This window comes from Rattus norvegicus, chromosome 7, assembly GCF_036323735.1.
Source record: "Rattus norvegicus strain BN/NHsdMcwi chromosome 7, GRCr8, whole genome shotgun sequence".
Classification (NCBI taxonomy): domain Eukaryota; kingdom Metazoa; phylum Chordata; class Mammalia; order Rodentia; family Muridae; genus Rattus; species Rattus norvegicus.
The window spans coordinates 18781880-18787913 of NC_086025.1; the positions used below are offsets into that span (position 1 = coordinate 18781880).

Consider the following 6034-nt stretch of genomic DNA (forward strand, 5'->3'; position numbering starts at 1 on the left):
AACTATTTAAAGATTTACAGTGCCATTTTTGTTGTTATAGATTTTGGATACAATTTCTATGATCTGATGAGCTTTCTTCTTATTCAAAATAGAGAGTATTTAGGGGAAATGGCTTAGTGGGTAAAATGCTCACCACAGAAGTCTGAGGACTTGAGTTCTCCATATTCACATTAAACAACAACAACAACAACAACAACGAGTACAGCTGTGATCTCAGTATTGGAGGTACTGGGTAGAGGATCCCAAGATCCCAAGATTGGCCAGTTATTCTATGAGCTTTCTGCTCACTGAATGAAGGTGGGTAAATGCTCTTGTTGCCAAACCAGCATGTGATCCCTGTGACCCACATGGTAAAAGAAAAGAATCAACTCCCAAAAATTGTCCTCCAACTTCCACACCAGCATCATGGTGTGAAGATCCCTTCCCCAAATAAACAAATGTAATAATTGTTCTAAAAATGTAGAAAGTGATGAGGAAGGTACTTACTTTTGACCTTTGGCCTCTACAAGTGTGGGCATACACACACACACACACATACACACACACACACACACACAGAGAGAGAGAGAGAGAGAGAGAGAGAGAGAGAGAGAGAGAGAGAGAGAGAGAGAGAGAGAGATTCTTTTGAAGATTGGGGCATGTGTATGTGTGTGTGTTGAGAGAAAAAGAAGGAGGAGGAGGAGGAAGAAGGGAAGGAGGAGGAGGACGACGAGGAAGAGAAAGAGGAAGAGGAAGAGGAAGAGAGAATGTGTTTATATGCAATATGGGCATGCAGGTGCCTGTAGAAACCAGAAAAGAAAATCTGATGCCCTGGTGCTGGAGTTACAAGACACAGTGAGCCACCCAATCTGGATGCTAGGAGCTGAACCCCAGGTTCTCTATAAGAGCAGCAAGTGCTTTTAACCACTGACTCAGCTCTCCAGCTCCTAATATCTTTGAGTGTCGAGTAAAATTGAGGCATGGTCTAAGAAATCTTAAGTCTAAATTGTATTGCAAATGGAAACTTAATTCTAAACTATTTTTATACGGCCCTCAGCTTATTGTAATTCTCAGAAATCTTAAGACAGCACTCTTGCCCTCTTAGGGGTAGAACATGCCTTAAAATGCACATGTTTATAGTAAGCAGCTCAATAGTGTTTGGGATCTGTACACATCGGGAATCTGTCACTGCTGTCAAGGAAGTGAGCACACTTATCCCTAGTCAAAGTTTTCTTCTGAATTTGTTTAGTCCCTCCTCTGTCACCCTCACTGCCCAATCTCTGACCTGTTTCTTATCACTACTAATCTGTTTACATTTATTTATCTAATAGAATCCTGCTGTAAGGAACGTTGTGGAGTCACGCTGGCTTTAGTTACCATCATCATTTTGAGGTTAATCTTGGTATTGCATACATAAACGTTCATTTGCCTTCTCTGCTTAAAAAGCACTGTGTTGTATAGCTACATAACTCCCTTTTAAGTGTTCATCAACATCCCCATTTGGAGTTATTACAAATAAGACTTTCAAATGTTTATTTATTATTATTAAATATTTATTATTTCTTTTATGTGTATGGTTGTTTATGTCTGCCTGTATGTCCTGCACCATGTGTACCTGATGGCCTAAAAGACCATAAAAAGACTCCGGATGCCCTAGGACTAGAGTTACAGATGGTTGTGTCACATGGGTGCTAGGAACAGAAACTGGGTCATCTACAAAAGCAAACCGTGTTCTTAACCCACCTCTCCTTCTCTCAAACCCTTATGTATTGAGACGGGATCTCACGATGCCCAGGCTGGTCTCAGCTCCAAATGTAACCAAGGATGACCGTGACTCCTGATTCTCCTTCTACTTCCCAAGAATTGGGATTATAGGCATGTGTCACCCCACTGGGCTACAAAGTCAGACTTTTATAGACATTCATATACATGTCTTTATATGGACATGTACTTTTGTTTCTCTATTGTAAATGTATATATAGTAGCAGGCCTGGGGCACAGGGAAAGTGCTGGTTTAAGAAGTTGCTAAATGGGGGCTCAGAGAGGTGGCCCTGCCACTGAGAGTGCTTCTTGCTCTTCCCTGGGACCTGAGTTTGGTTCCCAAGCAGTCAAGTAGGGTGAATCCCTGTTGCTTCTAATGCCAGTATCAGGAAAATCTGGTCAGCTATGGCAGTTGTACTCACATGAGCATTCACAAACACAGACACAGACACAGACACACAGACACACAGACACATACACACACACACACACACACACACACACACACACACACACACACACACACACACACACAGTCACACAGACAGGCTCCTAAAAATAAGTCTTTTAAAAAAAACTTTTAAAAGGTGTCAAGTGTTTCCTAATCTGTCAGGCCATCTCACGTTCCTCTGGTAGGGTACTCTAGCTTACCTGCCCCGAATCTTTCTCGGTATTTAACACGACCAGTCTTGTGGACATTTAACAGGAATCTCTGTGATATTTCCCAGAAAAATAACTGGGCTTATTTTTAATTATTGCCAACATAGACCTTCTCTCTGGAGAAACCTTGGTGCACATATATTTTCTGTGGTGCTCTGTCTGTCTCCTTTGCATTGCTTACTGCCAAGTCCTTGCATGGTTTGGGGACTTAGACTTGACAAGAATGGTGAAAAATGGAAGACAGACAGACCGGCACATAGACAGAAAGCTGGGATAATGTGGTCCAGACTCACAGCTGGAGAAACCTCAGCACCCTGGAAGCTCAGTGTGTTTAGTATAGAGTTGAAGAGAGGCGGGGTGACTGCATTCAGCTGAACAAGGACTGGGCTATTGTACACAGATCAAGGTAGCATGGTTTATGGGTCATGGCTGTATCAAGCAGACAGGTTTAGCTAGTCTTGGTAGGAGTACTCTCTGTAGGGGAGCAGTCTTCTGGCTATAAATATCCAGGGGCAGAACATTATGGTGGACGTTTTCTGAATATACTATTAATATCCATATACAGATATTAATGGAGGGATTTGCCATTTCCCTCTGAACCTCACCCAGGGCTGGAGAAGGTTTTGTCATTTTTCCATGGGTTTGGGGCTCTGGGTCCCTAAACATGGCTGGCACGAGTCAACACCACTCATTCACTCAGAACTGCACACCCTCATGGCTTCCTCCCCCACCACACACAGTTTGTGTGAAGCCCATCTTTCTGTGGCATTCTGGTTCTCTATATGACTCCTGTATATCAAATATCCTGAGTTTGAATTCCCATTTATGTCTCCTCTATCCAGGAAATTTCCCTATCCGCACCCCACCCCCGCCATGCACTGAAATCTCTCTACTTCTCTGTCTCTCTCTTTTTTAAATTTATATATTTTTATTATGTGTATTGGTTTTCTGCACGCATGTATGTCTGTGTGAGGATGTCAGATCTTGGAGTTACAGACAGTTGTAAGTTGCCATGTGGGTGTTGGGAACTGAACCCAGGTCCTCTAGAAGAGTAGTCAGTGCTCTTAACCACTGAGCCATCTCTCTAGCACCCCCTCTCTAATTCTAATTTTCGGTTGCTATAAACAAAAGTCTTGTGAGCATCCATGTATGAGTCTCTAAAAGTCTCAGACCTTCATTTCTCTGGTTAATGCTTAAGAGTACAAGGCTGAGATAACACGAAGTGATCATTGAATCATTCAAGAAGATGCCAGACTTTCTCCAGATCGATCTTGAAATTCATATAAAGTTGAGCTGCGTCGTAGAATTCTACACCACTATGTAGTTTAACTGTATGAACATCTCTCCTCTGTGGTTTGCTGATTTGAACGGGCTCAAGGCTCTTATCTTTATACTCTCATCCTCATACTCTGTGCAGATTCTTTTAGGAATTGTTTTTATGAAACAGTGTCTTATTATGTAGTCCACGCTGTCCTCCTGCCTCAGACTCACCAGAGCTGGAATTACAGGCATGAATCACATGTCCTCTCTCTCTTGGAAGGGGAGCATAGGAAGGGAGATTCCCTTGGAGATGGTACCTGGAACCCCATGGTGCTAGCTGAGGGCTCTCCATCACTGGCTGGATCCCAGCACTCCCACTTCTTTCAGATGGCTCCACTCCAGATCTTAGAAGTCTACAGAACCCTGTAATGAAGCAAGATTTGATACATACTTATCTCTGAGGGTATCTTCCTTGGCTTTAGCTCTCTCTCTCTCTCTCTCTCTCTCTCTCTCTCTCTCTCTCTCTCTTTCTCTCTCTCTCTCTCTCATCTCTTTCTTTCTGACAAAGTGCTGGAGCTACAAGCCTGTGTCACTGCACCTCATAAAGGCAAGACTGAGGATCAGGAGTCTGTGGCTTTGTGCATTCTAGGTGAAGGGCCTCTGGTCAGCTCAAGTATGGCTGTGAGCATGGCTCTGGCAGGCCTTGCCCATCTCCCCAATTCTCTGTGCTTTGCAAAATCCCCTTAAATTGCATTCCTAGAGCTGGCCACCAAGGCCTAGTTCCTTATTTGGCCACTTCCTCCTCCTGAGGCTGACTATCAAAGTCAAGCTATCAAAGTATTGAAGTCCAGCATTAAAAAGCCCGCCTTGGCTGCCCCATTAACACAGCCCAATACAATTAAACACCTCATCCTAACACAGGGGAGTTCCCCTGGTACCTTTATAAAATGTCATTGTCTATGGGCCTCTTTTGTTTCCTCTCTATCCTTTATCCCCTAGGACAAATATCCCTGAAGCCTTCCATCTCCCTGTCCCTTCAAAGTGAGCTCCAGCTTCTGGGTAAATTACTTTGGTTCTCTTTTTCTCCAGTGAAAATGCCTGACCCCAGAACCTCATTCAGGTGAGGCTGGTTCTCTACCATGGAGTCCATCTGTAGCAGTCTCTTTGCTTCTTATTTTGAGACAAGATCTCACTCTGTTCTTAAGGCAGGTTTTGATTTTACTCTGTAGTTAGAGCTAGCCTTGAACAAGTCGTCCTCCTTCCCCAGCCTTCTGAGTAACTAGAATGGCAGACCTGTGCCAGGAGGCCTTGCTAAATCTCTTTTGAAAGAGGAGCCATACTGTCCTCTAGTGGGGGCAGGATTGGGAGGGGAACTTCCATATAAAATGGGAGGGGGAGGGGCTAGTGGGATGCTGGCATGGAAACTGGGAAAGAGAATAACAATTGAAATGTAAATAAGAAATACCCAATTTAATTAAGATGGAGAAAAAAAGGAAAAAAAAAGAAAAGAAGGAAATGAAAAGGATGAGGACAGGAGAGAAAGAAAAGAGGTAGAAGAAAAACACCAAGGGCAAGAGAAAGAAGAAGGAGGAGAAGGAATTAAAAAAGAAGAAGAGGGAGAAAACAACATGCTAGAGAATTCCCCATAGTGCCCATCTATAGAATGTGTGGTGTGGCTCAGAAACACAGGAGCAGATCACAGACCTGGAGTGGATCAGCTAAAAATGAACCCACACATTAAGAGACAACTAATTGTACACAAAGATGGTGGTGCAAATCTGTAGGAAAAGGTGCACCTTGGTCAAGAGATGGTGCTGGGAAAAGCAAATTTCCATATATGGGAGATTGAAGTCCCTCTGACCACACATGAAGATTATTCCAAATCAATCATGGCCACAAAGTTAAGACCTGAAATGCTTCAGAAAACACAGCACACAATAGCACATAGCCAAGGGAGCCTAAAACTGTGAAAGTCATATTCTTAAGGTGGGAAATGTTCTCAGGAAAAAACATGAGGGCTTCCGTGAAAAAGAACAACATAACTAATCAACACTTTAAGAACAAAATAACCAATCAGCCCTTTGACGGGTTAGGGAGAGTGTGGAGACTAAGAAAGATATCTCCAGAGTTCACCTGGCTCATGTGCTGTTCTGAGATGGTGAGGAAATAAAGAAGACAGGCCCTCCGCTCTCTGCTTCTCCTGTCCACCACCTCTCTCTCTCCCTCCCTCCCTCTCCCTCAGCTTTTGATTCCCCACGCCTAGTCTAGTGGTATCTGGAATGATGGGAAGAAATGGGGCTTTGGATAACTATGATGTTTCAGAGGAAGCAAAAAGACCAAGGTATGCAGGAAGAGGAGTGTGCCCTTCAGTTGG

The 6034-nt window shown here is 43.5% G+C and overlaps 1 protein-coding gene across 6 annotated transcripts in view; it reads left to right on the top strand.

Annotated features, from left to right (window-relative positions):
• The window catches only part of LOC134479845 (putative sperm motility kinase W), a 665424-nt gene that overhangs the window by 615669 nt on the left and 43721 nt on the right, over positions 1–6034 (top strand). The gene's annotated exons all lie outside the window — the stretch shown is intronic.